Source organism: Cryptomeria japonica, chromosome 7 (assembly GCF_030272615.1).
Source record: "Cryptomeria japonica chromosome 7, Sugi_1.0, whole genome shotgun sequence".
Lineage (NCBI taxonomy): Eukaryota > Viridiplantae > Streptophyta > Pinopsida > Cupressales > Cupressaceae > Cryptomeria > Cryptomeria japonica.
The window spans coordinates 134,204,714-134,225,755 of NC_081411.1; positions in this window are offsets into that span (position 1 = coordinate 134,204,714).

The following is a 21,042-nucleotide window of genomic DNA, read 5'->3' on the forward strand; positions in this document are numbered from 1 at the left end:
AGCCTATCCTTAACCTCAACAACAGTGGGATTCACAATGAAATAGCAGGAGCAGATGATAACAATTATCAGTTTGAAGGATCTTGATCACTTCTCAAATAATTATTGGAAATATTTAGAATTCCCTTGCTCGCTTTTGGTCACCTATGATCTTCCTTTGCTTTTCTCTGGTTTGATCGAGTGTTGGGTTAGTGAAAATTAGTCAATTTTCCCTTTTTGATTAGCGAGTAAACCCTAATTCTTCACTGTCGTAAATGCTTAGCGGTGCGCCCTACCAAATGTTGTTTCATAGTTTTATGCTGAATAAACCTCCATCAATGATCAATACCACTCTCCAGATCTCTTTCTAGATATCTTTCAGGGAATATGCAAGATTTGCAATGAATTTTCCAACCCCTAAGGTGTATGCCTTAGTTATCGGTTGAATTTCCTACCAGTGGAGTTACTGGTGCAGTTATTGGTGTATTTACATCTCCACTTGGTTCTTCATACTTTCTAACCCATCTCTTGGTTTGATCTTTCTGTAATTCACCTACCATCTTCTTTCCTTTCTCATTTCCTTTGTCATTGCTAACCGATTTAGTCTTGCTTCTACAGTACTTAGCAATATGACCTATTTTGTTGCATGCATAACATGTAACATTTTTCTTTTGAATTGATTTACCATATCCGGTGTCATTCCTTGATTTGCATTGGTTAGCCAAATGTCCAAACTTTCCACATGCATGACACTTAACATTCATTCTACTATCTTCTGACTTATGACCATATTTCTTGCAATTTGTGCATTGACCGGGAACTGAATTGTAGTTTTGATTTTCTCTATTTCTACATTGTTTATCCATATGCCCAAATTTATTACATACAAAGCATCAACCATTGTGTAAGCATTAGATTACCTTACTGGTTTCCTTTGGTCTGATGAGTTATGCATACCAGTTGTCTGATCTTTATTTGCAGTATCAGATCATTCACCTTGTTCAAATCCAAGTCCTCTAGAATCTTCACTCTGCCTTTTTCTTTTCAATAAATCATCCAACTGTGCAACATTAATCCTAATTTTTTCTTTATACTCACTTCCAGTAGTCAGATCATTTCTCAGAGTTATTATTTATCTCTCCATCTCTTGTTCATTATTCCAAGATTGTACCAAATAAGTTCTCAACATATCATTCTCATGAGCCAATCTATCATATTCTTCAAATTTGTTCTTCAAAGATACAACAAGATTTTCTTCCTTCTTCTTTCTATCCTCAATATATTTTGACATCCTCATAGTCAGGTCTTGCATTTCATTATTCATGAGTATGTTTGCTTGACTCAGTTTCTGACATTGTTCCTTAAGTGCATTTTTCTCTTCATCATCTTGGTTTTGCAAAATTTCCTTCCTCCTAGCTTGAGCTAATGATAACCTTTCTTGTAGAACAAGAATGAATTCATTAGCAGAATTCAATTCATCTTCCACCCTTAACTTCTTCAACCTTTCAGCATCACATTCCTCAAGTGCCATCTCAAGTTGCTTCTCCATAGCCATATTCAATGATTTTGGTTTCAGAATCTTCCTCAAGTTGTTAAACTTCCTCTAAGGCACCAGACTTTGATACCAATTGTTGGAATACAAGGAATCCAAGAACACTGAGAGAGGGGGGGGGGGGGTGAATCAGTATTCTTCTAGTAATATAAGATTTTACCTTATTACAACATACACATATAAACCGGTAAATGAAGAAATATATAACACGAAGTAAATAAACCAACCATGAATGAACACCATAACACACTAAATTTTATATGTGGAAAACCTCAAAGAGGAAAAACCACGGTGGAATTTGTGACCTACAATATCAATTCGTTGGTCATATGAAAGATATTACATAGTGTTTATGGTGAAAATGGATAAAACAATATTGAAAGGCTAAATTAATTCAACCACAAAACCCTAGTGTAACAACAACAAAGATCCACCATAACATATGAAGATTACCTAAGACAATGCAAATCAAATAAAATCACAAATATTATACCATCACGTATCCAATAGGGTTTGGATCTCCATTCTTCCTATCTACATTGATCTTGCTTGATATATTTACCCTCAGATTTTGTGTGCACAAGAGCTCAACAAAGAATGGAAATGTGGTTTCAAGTAGGCTTGATCATATATGAAAGTTTGAAAGCGTAGAGTAGTCGGGTAGAATAGCTGACTAGAATTATTAGAATGATTAGGGTTGATAATGAAGGAAGCATCTCCTTATATAGAAGACACTATAAGAAATAAAGGGATAAGATTGAGAGGTGTAAAAGATAAATGGTCGGCTAAGATTAGAGGGCAGGTAGAGAAAATAAGAAAATAATAAGAGGGTAGGTAGTGTAGGAATTAAGAGATGAATGACATCTATCATAGGTAGAAAAGTCTAATGAATTAATTAAATAAATAAAGATTTAATTAATTAATAGAGGAAGTGGGATACTTAAATAAATAAGATATTTATTTAATTTAGGAAAAAGATTATTTAAATAAATAAATGTATTTATTTAAATGAGAAATAAGGCTAGAAGAGGATAAATGAATTAATTAAATAAATAAAGATTTATTTAATTAATAGAAGAATTAGGCTAAAATAATTAAATAAATAAAAATATTTATTTAATTAGACATGACAATTTTAGGTGTCTACATTTTGCCCCTCTTTGAGACAATGCAACTTGTCACGTTGTTTCAAAGAAGATAAGATGAACTGATACAAAGTTGCCCCAAGATGGGAATGATATGCCCCCTCGAGAGATTGGATGAAAATGTCTGGAAAGATCACAGACAATCTCTTGATAAGAAAGAAAGGCTAGAATGGACTGACTGGATAGGATAGAGTGATAGAGTCATGGGATAAAGAAGATTGACTCGAGAGACTAGGGCTAGGGTAGTCTATAAGATAGACTACAAGGGAACACATCCTCATTGTCATCCACACATCCAAGGGATCAAAGTGCAGAGATAACAGAGAGCAGTCAGCAGCGATGGCATTGGTGCACATATTTGACTGCATTCCCCGATTTTAGAGGCCAACAGATGCAGGAGAGTTGGTAAGTACCACAAAACCTCCTTGTACCTTGGTGCAATAAATGTTGTCATTAATGCCTATTAAGTAGCGTATTTAATGCATTTTATAATATGTCAAGTAGGGTAAAAATGGGAAGGCGCGTCTACACTGGTGCCAGGGGCATCTGGGTAGGCTAGGCGCGTCTGTGTTTGTGATAGGTGTGTCTATGAATGTAAAGGCGTTTATGTCAAATGCAAGCATGTTTGTGTTGTGTAGGCATGTTTATGCTCTATGGGCGCATCTGTGCAGAGCATAGGCACGTCTATGTATGTCAGGCACATATGTGTAGAGCATAGACACGTCTATGTATGCTAGGTGTGTCTATGTAAAGAAGACATGTATGTGTAGTATGTAAGCATATTTATGTCATAAAGGTGTGTTTATGTCTTCTAGGCCAAATCGGCAGTTCTGTGATGAACATACGCTATCGATTGGACAAGCTGCTAAGAGGATACACTCAAGCAAGTCCTCTAGGGAAGACTAGGATAGCAAATAGGGATAGGATTGACAATTCTATGATAGAACATACATTGCCAATCAAGAAACTACTCAAGAAGATACACTCAAGAAGAGGCCCTAGGATAGGATAGATCGAGGCACTTTGTGATGAACAGGTAATGCCAAAACATAGTACTTTGTGATGAACAGGGAGTACTAAAAAGAGAAACACTTTGTGATGAATAGGGAGTGCAAAAATGTAGTACTTTGTGATGAATAGGGAGTACCACTAGGATAAAAAGAAACACTTTGTGATGAACAAGGAGTGCCACTAGGATAGAGTACCATAAGCACTAGGATAAAAAGAAATATTTTGTGATGAACAAGGAATGCCACTTTTATTGACACAATTGATTTGTTTGACTGCAGGAGGACCTACCTATGCTGGAGTCACGAGAGAGATTCCCATTGACTCGGAGTTTGCAAGTAGAGTTGATAGTCGAGGAGAGAGCAATGGTTTAGGCTATGGGCCTGCGATATATTTTGTATGTGCCTGAGTTTCGAGTGAACATGGGGTTGCTGACTACGCTGGCTGAGAGATGGTACTCAAAGACTTGTAGTTTTCATTTGCCAATGGGTGAGATGACAGTCACCTTAGAGGATGTTTACAAGATTCTGAGGATACCGATCGATGGGGAGTTAGTACCCTATGATCGAGATGGAGATAGGGACTTACTGAGATGAGTGTTCCAGGATTTGGGATTGGAGATGAGGGCTAGACATGTGGCTTGTGATACCATGACATAGACTAGATTAGCACTACCAATAGTACTGGCAGGAGTGATTAGTGGGTTCCTCTATCCGGATAGGGCGACGTGAGGATTAGCTATGGGATGGGGGAGGACACTAGAGACATTGGTGACTAAGCTAATATCCTTGAGATATATGCTAGGGATAAGCAAATGAGATCCAGGATATGGAAAGGTAGACAACTAGGCTTAGGAGATAGCTGAGGGACACTGAGCGGGAGAGGGATCAGGCTATTCAAAGCTACACAAAGGCTGAGACAACACTGAGGATAGGGAGGTAGGCAATAGAGGACACATGGGCTGGATACACCTATGTTCTACAAGCAGGGGAGGAGATAACCTACTAGAGAGACCTATACAATGGAGTGGTGTCACCAGATCAGTAGGCTAGGAGCTTCTGGAGACCATCACAGATGACGACGACCACTGGAGGAAGAGACAGGAGACAAGCGTCTAGTGGTAAGGTCATGGGTCCTCCACCACCACCAGATAGAGGGGAAAAGAGAGATGATCTTGGGGTGGGTCCTTCTAGGGCTCATACTTCATCGAGGCCAACTAGCTCCAAGGGAGGGAGTTCATCATAGCCTTAGAGGGCTCCCTATGTATCAGTTTGTACCATTTTTGTATGATGATGTAGACACCTTCGGGTGATTGTAGCCATATGATTTTGACATCATTGTATCATGACACTTATGATTATATATATATATGAGATTCATTCTTGTGGAAGCTATATGCATGTGTACCTATTTGATGTTTCTATGTGTTAATCAATGATGCTTATGATATGAATGCAAATATGTATATGATGAAATGCAATATTTTTGTTCTTTTATGTTTTTAATATGTTATGCGTATGTGAATGTGAAATGCAGATGAATATGATAATGCAAATAACTATTTACATGATGAAAATGTAAAATTTGCTAAGATGTGTTGTGTGCAGGATGTGATGCAATTGTGATATCCATATGTATGTATGAAATGACATATGTGATAATGGAGGTGAAAAATACATGAAATGCAAATATTTTTGGTGTGTCATTATACTTTGTCATGTGATAGAAGGCTACATGGACTTAGGATGGACGATGCAAGTCAATCAAGAAAGGGGGATGGAAGATAGAAGATATGAAAGTGACAAGAGCTTCTTGTACATTATCATCATTGAGCTTTATTATGGCAAGATAGGTTATGACAATCGAGGCATATGTTTGACCGAAAAAGTTATTGCACCTGTTTGCATGGAGATAAGATAGTTGCAAACAAAGAATGCCCTAGTTCATACTAGACTCTCAGTGTCCTCATATCCTTAGACAAGTCATAGCATTACTAAGAGACAACCACAGACAACAAAGAAAAATAGGTGATGAAACCCCATCCTCGCCTTTCTAGTCAAAGACATCCTGGAGATAAAATCTCTAGTCAGAGACATCCCGGAAAAGATCAAAGACATGTCACCAAAAAGATAAAATCAAAAGAAAACCAAGACTTGACACCAACATTCACTATAGTCCTCAAGTTTAGTGTCTCTTGTCACTTGTATAAGTCTATTTGATTGTGGTCACAATATTTACTTTCACAAAAGGATAGATTTCACTATACCATAATGTTGTCTGAGTCTATTGAAATATTTGATTTTGTTGAAGCCCATTATTGCCACTGTGTCTTGTCTAAAATTGACTGAATCCATGAAACTAATACTTTATTGCGGAGAAGACATAACTTCATTGCGGATATGGAGATGCAAGTGTTGCTTTATTGTGGATTGTGCACAGATAGATTGAAGAAAGATGGAAGAAAATGTACTCCTCAGAACATGTGATGCTCTCAGTTCCACACCCATCACTAGATGTAGGATTTGCCTTAGCCACAGATAGGAGCTTATTTATTATGAATGGAAAGGTTGTGAAAAGGAAGGATTATTATGAATAGCTAACTAATCTTAGGTAGATCAATAACAAGCCATGATGGGAATGGGTATGTTTATTATGGATGGATAGGTTGTGAGTGTGTGAAAAGTGAAAGGATAAGATTGAATCCTGAGGGAGGGAGGAGCAATGTCCCTACACATAGCGTCGGTGACCCAGTTTTCACCATGGTACTTGCCCAGGGTGCCACCAAAGTGGTTTTCACCATTGGACAAAATGTTTTTTCTTTAACTTTTTTTATTTTTTTATTTTTTATTTTTTTATTTTTTTTTGTGTCACCAAGTGCCCATTTGCTAGGTTTTCACCAAGTAAAGATTTTTTATTTTTATGATTTTTTGTATTTTTGAATTTTTTGATTTTTTTGTATTTTTGAATTAGGATATTCTGAAGAGCTATGTGTAAAACCTGTGAAGGTGCATGCTATTAATAGGATCCTCCAAAGGTTCGCCATCTGGATTTGAAAGTTGATATGCACCATATCCATAGGCTGTTGTAATGATGTAAGGACCAAGCTAATTTGGTTCGAATTTGCCCTTCTTCTCTCTGTCTAGCTGATTTTTAGAATTTTCTTTTAGAACTAAGTCACCTACTTGAAATGTGCGAGACTTCACCTTATGATTGTATTTGTGTCGTTCCTTCACTGAATGATGTGTAGCTTGAGTGATTGTCTTCCTTGATAAAGGAACTGAGATAGACTTACTAGTGTGTGGACTACACACGCCTGTATGCATGTCACCAAAAGAAGTTTGGGCATCCATAGAAACAAAATCCCATGAGGAAGCTCTATTAAAGGCCCATGATGTATTACCAGAAGGGAAAAGATGTGTGCAACAAGTGGATGAGGAATGAAGGCTTATGATTGTGAAAAGAAGTGAAAGTAGGATAGCATGATGGAGACTTAGGATCAACAAGTATTCTTTTTGACTTGCAATTGTAGAACTTTTGCCCCCAGTTATTTTGATATTAGGGGAGATCATCTCTTGCTCTTTTTCTTTCATAGAATTTTAATCCTTGACTTTGATTATTTGGAGAGTCTAATAACTTTTGATTTTGATTTGGACTAAAGGACTTTTCTTTATTTCTGACTTTTAGATTTTCCTTTTCAAAGCTTGATTTTTGATCCCCAATTAGTAAGGGCTTTTGTGATTCTTGTTGATCCAAGTCCATAAGAGGAGTGGAAATGGAATGAGTGGATGAAATGGTAAGGCTATGTGAGTTCTCAAGAGGGCTAGTGATACGCTCAATAGATTCTTTGTTGGAACCACTCTTACGACTATTGATATCAAGAGTTGCTTGCATCGCTAGAGGAGATTTGCATTCAGAATTAGTAGCCACAACACTAGGTGGTTCACACCCAATTCCTTAGCGTTGCAAATTATTTATAGATTGTTCTTGTTGACTGAATACCTTAGGAGATAGTGGGAGTTGATCAACATGAAAGATATACTCACCACATCCCAGGTCTTTAACCTTGAATTTTTCTTTTAGCTCTGCTTGATTTGATGTAGAAGTTTTTAATAATTCAGGATCAACATATGTTGATGAAGGAATAGCTTCTCGTTTGATAGGGATTGTTATTTTTGATCAAGGTCATAGATTGTTGCAATATATGAATGGATTTGGATCTGCTTTGACGGTCACTTCAACTCCATTATGTGGAAACTTGATACATCGATCATATGTAGATGGTATTGCACTCATCTCATGAATCCATGGGCATCCCAAGAGTATGTTGTATGTGAGATCTAGATCAAGGACTTGACAAACCACATCCTTTGTCACTTTCCCAACTCTGAGAGGTAAAGTGACAATACCCTTGGATGAGCACTCTTCATCATCATATGATTTTATGGTGATTGAATTTGTATAATTCACAGCCTTTTCAGAATATCCCAATTGTTTAAGAGTGTTCAATGTACAAATGTTTAGACCCACTCCTTCATCTATCAGGACTCATTTTATTTGATGTTTGTGTAGAAATGCTTCAATGTGTAAAGGTGAATTATGTGGTTGGCTTACAAAGGTATCATTAGCTTCTATGAATGTAAGGGAGTGTGGAACAGAAAGGTATCCCACCATGGCTTGAAACTGGTCCATGTTCAGATTAGTAGGGACAAAAGTGCCTCTCAAGATTTTGTCAAGAATGGATTTATGTGTGGGGGAAATGCGTAAGAGCTCAAGGATGGAGATAAGTGTGAGTGTCTTCCCTAACTGTTCTACAAGGTCATACTCAGGCTTGGTTGATAAGGAAGAGGTGTTTTTAGCTAGAGCACCTTGCAAGGTGAATTTACCTCGATGAGTTGTAGCATTACATTTAGAGGTGGGTTCAGAAGAAGGTCCAATGCCTTTTAGGACAACCTTGGGTCTTTGCATAGAATTATCAGGTGTTTTGTCCTTATTGATAATGGTAGAGATATAGTTGTCCATCGAAATGTGATTGACAGTTGAATCATAGTTATAAGATGCTTTGGTATAGTTGGTTTTCTCATCTATGGCTTTGGATTTTCCCTTGTCATGTTTTGGGAATGGTTCTTTAAACATCTCATGTTCTTGATTGGACGAGTGTCCCTCAATCTCAATGTCGCCTCTATCAATAAGATCTTATATGATGTTCTTCAGTCGATGACAATTTCCTGTTTTATGTCCCTTGCTTTTATGAAATTCAGAGTACTCATCATCATTCCACCAATTTGGTTTGACCTTTGGCTCATATGGAGGCAAATCTGGAACTATTATTATTTTGTTTGCCACTAGCTTCTTGAAAACTGATTCTAGTGGTTCTCCTAATGGGGTGTACTTCCTTCATGATTTTAAAGTTGTTTGAGTATTTACTTGATTGGTTGTAGAGCTTGATCCAGAAAAAATAATTTTGGATTGCACTGTATTGGCATAACCAACACTATCATTGACTGTGTTCTTGTTTTTATTCCAAAATCTTGACTTGTCCTTTCCTTCAAAGTCCTCTTTGTTTTCTTTTAATATTTTGACGATGCCTTTCTCAATTAGGACCTTTTTTGTCGCTAAGCCTTTCTCAATGACGTCCTTGAAGGGGACAAACAAGATTTTCTTAAGTCATAACCAATGTCTTTGTTAACATTCTGGGTGAACATCTCTACCATTTGTTTTTGTGGAATTTTACAAGACAATTTGTTGGCTAGATTCCTCCATCTTTGTAAAAATGATGAAAAAGACTCTCCATCCTTTTGCTTGGTGTTGCACAAAGTAGTGACTGATATGTCTATCTCTATGTCGTATGATAAATGTTGGATAAATTCCTCTACTAAGTCACCCCATGACTTAATTCCAGGTGGAAGTTGGGAGAACCATTCCATAGCTTAATCACCTAAGCTCTATGGGAATAATCTCATCAAATATGTCTCTTCTGATGCTACCTCAATGCAAGCTGTGAAAAATTGTCTTATATGTGCCTTAGGATCCCCTTTACCTCTATACTTATCAAACTTAGGTGTCACAAAATGTGTAGGAAAAGTAGGCATTGGAATGCTTTTGTCAAATGGATAGTGACATATGTCTCCCATTGTATAAGTTGGATTTGATGTATTTATGTCCTCCATTTTATTTTGTAAGTCCTTAATTTGTTGCTCCAAATTGTTCTTAGGTGGAGATCAACTTCTTGGACCATACCCCATGCTTGAGCCACTGGGTGGAGGAGGATCATGTTGTATATATGGATGATACTGATCATACACATGTTCATATGGAGGAGATCTATAGTGATGTTGTGTATAGGGACCACTTGGTATATAGTCATGATAAGGAATGGAATATCTATTTTGTCCATGTATACCATACTCTATAGGAATGTCATGAGTTTGTTCTAGTGTGTTTCCCTCAAATTTGATGTGGGGTTTCCTTTTGTCCAAATTTTGAACATGCCTTTGGATATCCAATTTCTTTGGTGGTTGGTCCTTAGCATTGGCATGTGATTGAGTATATTTTTCTGCATAAGACTTCCATAATGGTCTACAAAGGTGAGTATCATATGCTTGACCATGTGTGTATGGGACCTCAAGTTTTTGAAACAAAGATGATGGTGATTCAAGCACAAGATGTGGTCCTCTATTTCATCCACTATTAGGCCTCCTTTGATCCATGTTGATTGAGTTTCTTGCAAAGGTTGATTTTCCATTATTTGAGACATGTCAAAATCATGAGGGATCTTGGCTCCACTTTGTGCCATCACTTGTAAGAAATATTGCCTATCTCTCCTCATTATTTCCTCAACCAATCGATTAAAACGGGGATCCATAATGGAGTCTTCCACTTCTACTGAATGTACAAAAAAGTTGTCCATATTGTCATTATGTGTATTATTGTTGTTTGTAGTGTCCATGTTCTCAATATTTGGAATGTTTCTATAGGCATCCATGTCAGGTAATATGGTATGTTCAGAATTGAAAAAGACATCATTATCATACTCATAGGCACTCATGTTTGTGGACTCTTGAGCCTCTTTAGCTTCTCTCCTAGATTTTTGGGAATGGGTTTCAACCATGAACTAGATCTTGACCAAGATGTTTGAGACTAGATAAAAATTGAAAGAGTATGGAGGACCAAGACCAAGTATGCATGTAATAGAGTACGTGTGGCTTCCAAAGAGGTGATAGTTTCTCTTGATGAGGTAAGTTGACCTTGACTCTAAGTAAGACCAAATAAGACCCAAAGGTGATTGACCTTGATGAGGGACCACTTAGCAAAATGTTGTTGTATGTAGTGTGTTGACAAAGCAAGAGGAGGACAAGCAAGTGACCTTTTGACTCAAGTCTAGACAAATATGAATGTAATGCAAGATGTAAAGAAATGATGGACTTTGTGAGACCTAAAGATAAGTTGAATGCTAGATGAAAACCCAGAGAGATAACCTAGAAAGCTCAATAAGTCTGAAACTAACTGTTCTTGTTTGTTGGACTGTAATTTTTTTTAATTTGTGAAGTTGTTTTGTTGTGACCCAATCTGAATTTTTGACTGTTTTTCGTGACAAGAGGACACAATGTTGATGAAGACTCAATGTTTGAAAGTGTTTAGACTCAAAAATGACTCAAAGAAAAGTGTGTTGTCTGATGTAAAATTGTTGAGCATACACTTGAAGACATAAAAGAGACAATGTTTTGATATTTGGTCTTGAATGTTTGATAGTTCACAATAAGACAAGCACAATTCTTATGGCTGGCCAGGACAATAGTTGTTGATCCCACATGAGGCTACACTATTAAGAGTGGATACTTAGATGCTTGACCCCACTAGCTCCACCCTCTGCACTCACTTCTTAGGGCAGCTAAGCATTAGTCCCCACAAAACTCCCTGTGGCAAACTTTGTATCTCTACTAAGAACCATATGTGTGTGGGCCGCTCCAGAGGTCCAACCTCCTACCCCAACAACTAGAAGGATTTTGGCTTCTAAAACAAAAAGGCGCTAGTAAGGGCATCCACTTGTGTGGCCATACATGCGGCACTTTCAGCTCTATAAATACAGAAGGCTCCCACCCAGTAGGGGTTACGCCCTACAACTGATCAAATAAATTTGATCAAATGGGTTTATGGGGAGATAGTGTCAGTATGAACTAATCAGCACACACTATCCATGGTTTTCACCATAAATACAATTATTGATAGTGGTTCGGAAGAGGTGGGTTTTCCTCGCTACCACTTGGGTCATTCTCTTCTCACTAGTAGTCCTAATGACCACATGGGGAGATAGGCCCTCTAGAGATTAAACAAAAAGAGCTTATTTCCCAAGACATAAAAGAAATTGGTTCAATTTTAGTGCACCAATTGAAGTGTTTGATAATTTATGAAAACAAGGCTCACAATGAATATCAAAAACCCTTGCCAAAATTCTGCAACAAAGATTTGTTAGTAGTTTTGCAATAATACCCCTCCTGTAAGCACACAAGTTAGGTAAATTTTAGATCCAAAAGACTTTGTGAAATAGGGGCCTTCAACAATGCATTTTTTTTTTATAGATTCAAAGATCTGATTTTCCACAAGTTATTTTGCATCACAAAAAAACACACCACCTGTAAAATTAAAGGACATTTCCAGAAATGTAAGAAAATCCAAAAAAGTTTCTAATTTGCTCAAAAAATTAATTTTTATGAAAATAATAAAAAAAATCATAGAAAATGCAAAATTGATCCAAAAAAATTGAGTTTTTTATTGGACACTCTTGATAGCCTTCCAAACCTGCATAAAAAAATTCCTACAAAATTTCCAAGCAGTTTGTGAGATATGAGCAAAATAATGCAAAACCCTAATTTTCAAAGATTCAATTTTTTAGGATTGCTTTTGCATAAAATTTAACATAAAAAAGAACAGATCCTATGTATAAATCAGAGAGATTTCCAAAAATGTAATAAAATCCGAACAATTCGCTAATTTCCTCTGAAAATTAATTTTTTATGAAAAATCATAAAAAGATCATATAAAATTCAAATATGCTCCCAAAAATCTGATTTTTTTACGACGAATTGTTGATAATGTGCTTGATTTGCAAAAAAACTTTTATGTCAAAAGTTTGTGAGATCTGATCAAAATAATGAAAAACCCTAATATTTAAAAATCTAATTTTTGAGGAATGATTTTGCATCACAATTAAAATCACAAAGAACATATCATGTGTATAAATTATAGAGCTTTCCAAAAATATAAGAAAATCTAAAAAATTCGCTCATTTTCTCTCAAAATTAATTTTTTATGAAAATTCATAAACAAATCATAGAAAATTAAAATATGCTCCAATAGATCTGAATTTTGGTTTGAGAGCTCTTGATGTTGTCTTCCACTCACAAAAAAAATTTGATGCAAACATTCATAGCCGTTTATGAGATCGGATCAAATCTCTCCAAGATCTTGATTTTGTGTCCAAAACCCTAGCTGCACAAGGTTATTCTCCAAATTGTTTTACAAAACAAAAATATATGGTTAGGAAAACCTACAAATAACATAGATCTAACAAAAATGCATGTCCCATGGGGCATGCCAAAATGTTTATGGTGAAAATGGATAAAACAATATTGAAAGGCTAAATGAATTCAACCACAAAACCCTAGCCTAACAACAACAAAGATCCACCATACCATATGAAGATTACCTATGACAATGTAAATCAAATAAAATCATAAAGATTATACCATCACATGTCCAATAGGGTTTGGATCTCCATTCTTCCTATCTCCATTGATCTTGGTTGATATATTTGCTCTCAGATTTTATGTGTGCACAAGAGCTCAACAAAGAACGAAAATGTGGTTGCAAGTAGGCTTGATCGCATATGAAAGTTCGAAAGCATAGAGTAGTTGGGTAGAATAGCTGATTAGAATGATTAGAATGATTAGGTTTGATAATGAAGGAAACATTTCCTTATATAGAAGACACTATAAGAAATGGAGGGATAAGATTGAGAGGTGTAAAAGATAAATAGTCAGCTAAGATTAGAGGGTAGGTAGAGAAAATAAGAAAATAATAAGAGGGTAGGTAGTGTAGGAATTAAGAGATGAATGACATGTGTCATAGGTAGAAAAGGCTAATGAATTAATTAAATAAATAAAGATTTAATTAATTAATAGACAAAGTGGGATAATTAAATAAATAAGATATTTATTTAATTTAAGAAAAAGATTATTTAAATAAATAAATGTATTTATTTAAATGAGAAATAAGGCTAGAAGAGGATAAATGAATTAATTAAATAAATAAAGATTTATTTAATTAATAGAAGAATTAGGCTAAAATAATTAAATAAATAAAAATATTTATTTAATTAGACATGACAATTTTAGGTGTCTACACATAGTATGAGGGCCTGCACATGCAGGAAGGCACACTGATGAACACAAAAGAGTCTCACTGACTACAAGCTTCTACTGAGATAAAACAATAATGGTGAACTCAAAAATGCATATGCAATGCTAAAAAGAGTTTCGGTTATAGCTTTGTTCTGTATCGGTTCATAAACCCTAAACCCTTTTACCAGAATCTCCTTTCCTCCAAGAATGCTTTACAAACCATCTACTGATCATTGCATGATATTACTTCTGCATACAAATGATCTACATACATATCCTTCGCATCACACTATTCTACTTCCTTGTCATATTTCAAAATGACCCAATAAAATGACTTATATACCCTTTACAAATGATATGCCTTATGTTGGCTTACAACACATTACAAAAGATATTCAATGTTGGCTCTATACAATAATTACAAAATGATTTTACAAATAAAACCTTGTAGATCCCAAACTGATGTTGTCTTCACTGAAGTGTTGGATGTTGGTGTTGGTGCCAATGCCAGTGATGACCTTGATTACTCCAATGTCGGTATCTACCGATGTATGCCTCCAATGCCAGTATCTGTCAGTATATGCCTTCTATAGAATCTTGTTGCCATCAATGACAACATATGAGTCCAATGAGTGTCAATGTCCAACAGCTCCCATGTGTCATTATTTTCAATATGATCTAATTCTTCTTCCATAGATCTTATCCAATTTTCATCTTTGCAAGCTTCTACAACATATTTAGGTTTTATTTTAGAAATCAAACATACCTCTACAACGACTAGCCTTGTTCTGGTCATGAAACCTTTATTTTTATCACCAATACTCTGATTTTCAAAATGATTCAGTCTTACATACCTTGGGGTCTTCTAATTATTTTGACTTTTAGGTTCTCAAACCTCTCCACCAATAGTAGAAACATCTGAATTAACAGTCTCTACCATATCATTCTACTGCTATTCTTTAGTTTGAATAGGTGTTAGGACAATATGTTGACCATCATCATATCCACATGCTATAATTTTGTTTCCATAGTTCTCATCAACCTTCACATTTGCACTTTCTACTATCTTTCGTAGTCTTTTATTGTAGCATCGAGGTAGGATTTTCTCTTTGTTGAATATCCCAAGAAAATTCCTTCATCAATTCTTGCATCAAACTTTCCTATATCTTCATCTCTCTTGATATAACATTTTCTACCAAAAATTCTGAAATATCTCATAGTAGGAACATGACCAAACCATATCTCATAAGGAGTCTTACTGGTATCACCTTTTATATGAACTCAATTGAATGTGTAAACAACAATACTAACATATTCTCTTCAACAGATCTTTGGAACATTCCCTTCAGTCAACATAGTCCTTGCAGCATCCAAGATAGTCATGTTCTTCCTTTCAACAACTCCATTCTGTCGTGGGGTTCTAGGAGAAGATAATTGTATTCTCATCCCATGCTTCTCATAGAATGAATCAAACTCACCGGAATAGAATTCCCCTCCTCTGTCAGATCTCAAACATTTCACCTTTAATCCTATCTCAGTCTCAACCTTTTCTTTGAATATCTTGAATTTATCTAATGCTTTTGATTTCTCCTTCAAAAAGACAACCAATATCATTCTAGAATAATCATCAATTAGTGGCATAAAATATTTGTCACCCTGCACACTTCTAATATTTGTAGGTTCACATAGGTCAATATGCACAAGATTTAGTAATCCATTAGATGTATATTGCTTTATCTTGAAAGAAATTCTTGTTTGCTTACCCATTGGACATTCTTTACATATCGGATTAGCAAGATTAACAATTTTAGGAAAATCCCTAACAACTTGAGTAGAACTGATCTTAATAATTGAATCAAAATTAACATGACACATTATCCTATGCCACAACAAACTTTCATCAATCTGAGAGATTAAGCAACTTATCTCACTAGCATTCAAACGAAAGATATTACCTTTAGTCTTAGTTCCTGATTCAATCTATATACTAGAGGCATTTAGGATCTTGCATTTTCCATTCTTAAATTGTAAATCATAACCATTGTCAACCATCTATCCAACACTTAAAATATTATGCTTCAAACCTTCAACATACAAGACATCATCAATATTATTGCTTTCCATCAAAGGAAATAGAACCTCTACCACAGATCACATAGGATTTGTCACCTCCAAATATTAGTATTATGCCATTATACCTTTCCATAATCACAAATTTTATTTTATCGCCGATCATATGATGCGAACAACCACTGTCATTTACCCATTCATATTTCTCCTCAATTTTAGCAGCTAGAGATTTCTTCTCAATAGTGTATCTCATGGAATGAACATGTACCAATCCATATTCTTTAAAAGAAATAAACACAGCTTCATCTCATCCTAATTCTTCATCTGTAACACCTTCATCAACAACATAATAATAGTTATTCCGATGCTTATACTTCTAGTTAGGCTTGTAAAGCTTATCATACTTATTGTGCTTCTCATATCTATCATTTCTATCATTCTTATCAAATTTATCATGCCTATCATATTTAGACATTCTCTATAGCAAATCTAGAAGAAAAATGTCCTATTTTACTGCAAGAGAAACATTTCAAAGGAAAATTTCCATCATACTTACTAGCTCCCTTAGGCAATCTCAAGGCAATCAATGCTTTGTTAAGCTCTTCCAATTCTTTTTCTTTCTCTTCCATCTCTATTCTCTCTCTTTCGTATCTGGATATTCTGTAAATGCTATCTCATACTTTCCATGTGATTCACCAAATTAGATTAGTTCAAATGTAGCAATCTTTTCAACCAGCATATCTCTCGTCATAGTAGTCACACTCTGGCTCTCATCAATAGCATCTACCTTATGTTTGTAAGATGGAGATAATGATCTCTGAACCTTAGCAATAATTTCATCTTCTTCAAGGGTTCCACTGGCACATCTGATACCTAAGACAAGTTCATTCACCCTAGTCTTAAAGGAATTTATGTTCTCATCTTCTCCCATCCTCAACATCTCATACTTCCCTTTCAAAATATACAACTTAACAACTTTGACTTCTTTATCTCCTTCATACAAGGTCTCAAGCTTCTCCCAGATCTCATGTGCAATCTGAAGACCCATTACATTAGTAATCTCTAAATTAGTGAGGGCGCTCAGCAATGCTTCCTTTGCTCTAATGTTATTTTTAGCTTCCTTGATCTCATCATGAGTAACCGGTCCATTTAGAGGAATAGAATAGGCATTCTTAGTAATCTTTCAGTAATCCTCTATAAGACATCTCAAGTGCACCTCATTTGGTTCTTCCATATAGCATAATTACTTCCATCAAATCTCAAACTCTCCTTCTTAAAGATAACACTTCCACTTCCAGTTGCCATCCTAGATCACCTCAAGCAATTAGGCTTCTTCTGAAGGATCTAGCTCTGATACCAATTGTTGGTAACAACAATGAAGGAAAAATGAGAGGGGGGGGGAGTGAATCTATTTTCACTAGATCAACTAGCCTAACCACAAATGCAAATCTAATAAACTACAACAACAACAAATATAAAAACATAAATAGCACAACACACAACACCAATATTTTGATATGGAAAACCCAGTTAAGAGAAAAATCACAGTGAGAAACTACCCACAATAAGATGATACTCTACAGTAGTATGTAAAACTATTACAATGGGAATGCACCAGCATTCAAGCACACTACATCAAGCTTATAGCTCAAGATACAATAACCCAAAAGGCTCCAACCCTAAGGGAAATCTCATTAACTTACAAGATGATCGTACAACAATTCAAAATCAAATGAACTACAATAAATACATTTGCTAATGCCTTATGACAATTCTGATTAAGCTCATATGTCTCCTTTGCAACACCATGTTGGCCATTTGGTGGAATCTACTGTGTTTGAATTGATGTTTTGTCATTGATGCCAACACTAGCTATTTGGATGCTTTATTGACACCCTTCTAGTCCCGATAGGTTAAGTGGTTTTTGGTTAACCTAGATCCAGCATGGTCCGATAGGCTCTGATATAGTCTGGTGATGGAATTGGCTTGTTCATGATACCTATACTCATATTTGGTTAGTTGGTTTTGGTCTAGAGATCAGATGCTATCCTTCTTGCTTATAAGATTGATTTCTTGTTCCTATGAGGGTTTCACCGGCAAAGCTTTTGATGGAGATATTTGATGAATTGTATAAGTGGTGTTGGTGAAACTTCTAGTGGAGTATTAGGATGCCATTGGTGATCATTTTTGAGACTTGGTGGAAGGAGATCATTATTGAAGCATGTGGACCTATACTTGGTCCCAGTTGATCTAGGTTATGGGCTGGATTTAATGTAACTTGTGGATAGGACCTATTGATGTATTTTCGGGATGTCTTATGTGTTGATATTATTTGTTTGGTCTAAGGATGACATGGTTTGTGATTATGTAATTGGTTTAATGTCTAGTAGCCAACTTGATTGTTTATGGTTGAGGGTTTTGAATAAAAAGATGTATGATATCAATGTAGATCATCATGGTTATTGTTAGAGGTCATGGTCAAGGAATGTAATGTGTGAATAATGTAATATCATTCAGGCAGAGGAGTTGGTTGATTATTTGAGATTGAATTGGGTTTATGCAAGAGGATTTAGTCCTCCAGTATTGAGCTTAACTGGAATTGTACTCAGGCATAGGAGATGTTATCTTTTGCAGTTCAACACTTCTCTGGATTGTATTCTGGATTTATATGTATTTACTGAGGCTCCTTTTGTGATGAGCAGTGTACTCTAGGCTGTTGGCCTTCCTGCAAGTGCAAACCCCTTCATTCTAATTCACATACTTACTGTAGAAGTATTATCTAATTGTGGGTAGTCTTCCCACTGTGGTTTTTCCCTTTATTGGGTTTTCCACGTACAAATCTTGGTGTTATGTGGATGGCTTTTATTCTATGATTATTGTTTATGCTTATTTGGTTTAATTTCTATTCCAGTATTAATATTTTGGGTTCCGATATTAAAGTTTAAATTGCTAATGGTTCTGGTAATCTATGAAAACTAATTCACCGCCCCCCCTATTAGTTGTCTTCCAGTTATTTGAATTGTTTAATAATTGGTATCAAAGCTTTGGTCCTCTCTGTGGAAATATTAACCGCTTGAGGAAGATCCTATGGTGACTAACAGTTCAAGTTCATCTAGTTCTTCTGAAGCTATCTTTCAAAGGTATATTTTGAGGCTTGATGGAATAAATTACATAGTATGGAAGATTTGGATGGAGACTCATTTGAGATATCTTGGCAAGGAGATTTGGGAGATTACACAGATTGGTGTCACACCCTATAATCTGGGGTCTGGCAATCATCCACTGACAAACCTAGACAAGGAGCTTGAGAGTGATTATAGAGAAAGAGAAGCCCTCTTGTATGCATTTTTTGATCAGTAAATAATGGAATAAGATGAAAGGATTACTGTATTCATGGAAAGGGTAAATGAGATTGTTATGGGAATTCAATTTGGAACTCTGAGTGAAGATGAAATTGTTTCTAAAATCCTGAGAGCCCCACCACCAACTTACAAAATGAAATCTACTACTATTAATGAGTTGAGAACAATGGCTAATACATATGCCAACAAAGATACTTTGGTTGGGATACTATCTACTTTTGAGCTTAAGGAATTTGGACCTTCTGGAGTTGTGAAGACTGAACCTACTTTTCATGCATCTACATCTACAACCGGTAAGCAAGAATGGAAAGATTTATATGAAAATGAATTGGAAGATATGAAGAGAGAAGATGACAAGTTTGAGCAACTAGAAACACTATTTGCTAGAAGAGTACCGAAAGGACCGGTAGGAAGTAAGTATGAAGGAAAAGTAGCTTTTAAATGTTTTGCATGTAATAAGATTGGTAATTTTGCATCTAGATGTCCTGAAAGGAATTCAAGATTTGAAGAAAGAGTTAGAAGATGATTTAAGCCTAACCCTGGATATCATAACAAGTATAAATACAAGAAAAATAGAGACCAATCATGCTACATAGTGGATGAGGAAGGCTTTACTGATTGAGATGATGAGCCGACATAAGACTCTTCTAGTGGATCCAAAAATGGAAAGGAATGGGTGTTCCTAGCTATCAAGGAAGATAATTCGACACTGGAGGAGAATGTACCTGAAGAGAAGGCACTTGCTGCTAAAATTGAAGACAAGGATGAATGGGTAATTGACAGCGGTTGTTCACGTCATATGACTAGAGATAAAGGGAAGTTTATGTCTTTGCAAGAATTTCATGGTGGTGTAGTTAGATTTGGGGATGACAAGGCATGTACGATTAAAGGAAAAGGAACTATATCAGTAGATGGTAAGAACAATATTGATAATGTTTATTATGTTGAAGGTTCAAGGCATAATCTTTTGAATGTATGATAATTGGTAGATAAGGGATTTCAATTATAGTTCAAGGATTAAAAATACAAAATCATTAACAGATATGGCTTGGAGATTGCAACTGGTACACAGATAAAAGGTAATATATTTCATTTGAACTCTGGTGAGAAGACATGTTTGATTACATAGATTGACGAGAGTTGGCTATGGCATAAAAGGTCGTGTCATGTCAATTTTGATTGCATTGTGAAGATCAGTTCAACTAAGGTAGTTAGGGATATACCTAAGATTATGAAGCCTTATAATCTGGTATGTAAAGAATGTAAAATGGGTAAATAGGTCAGAACCACTTTTAAAATTATACAAGATAAATCAAATGATGTTCTTGATCTTATTCATACTGATTTTTGTGGCCTTTCTAGAGTTAAAAGTTTTCAAGGTGATAGATATTTCATGCTAACCATTAATGATTATTATAGAATGATGTGTGTTACTTTTCTGAGGGAAAAATCTAAAGCATTTGAAAATTTTAAATCTTTAAGGCTAAAGTGGAAACTAAGACAAGATTGAAGATTAAATGTTTGAGATCA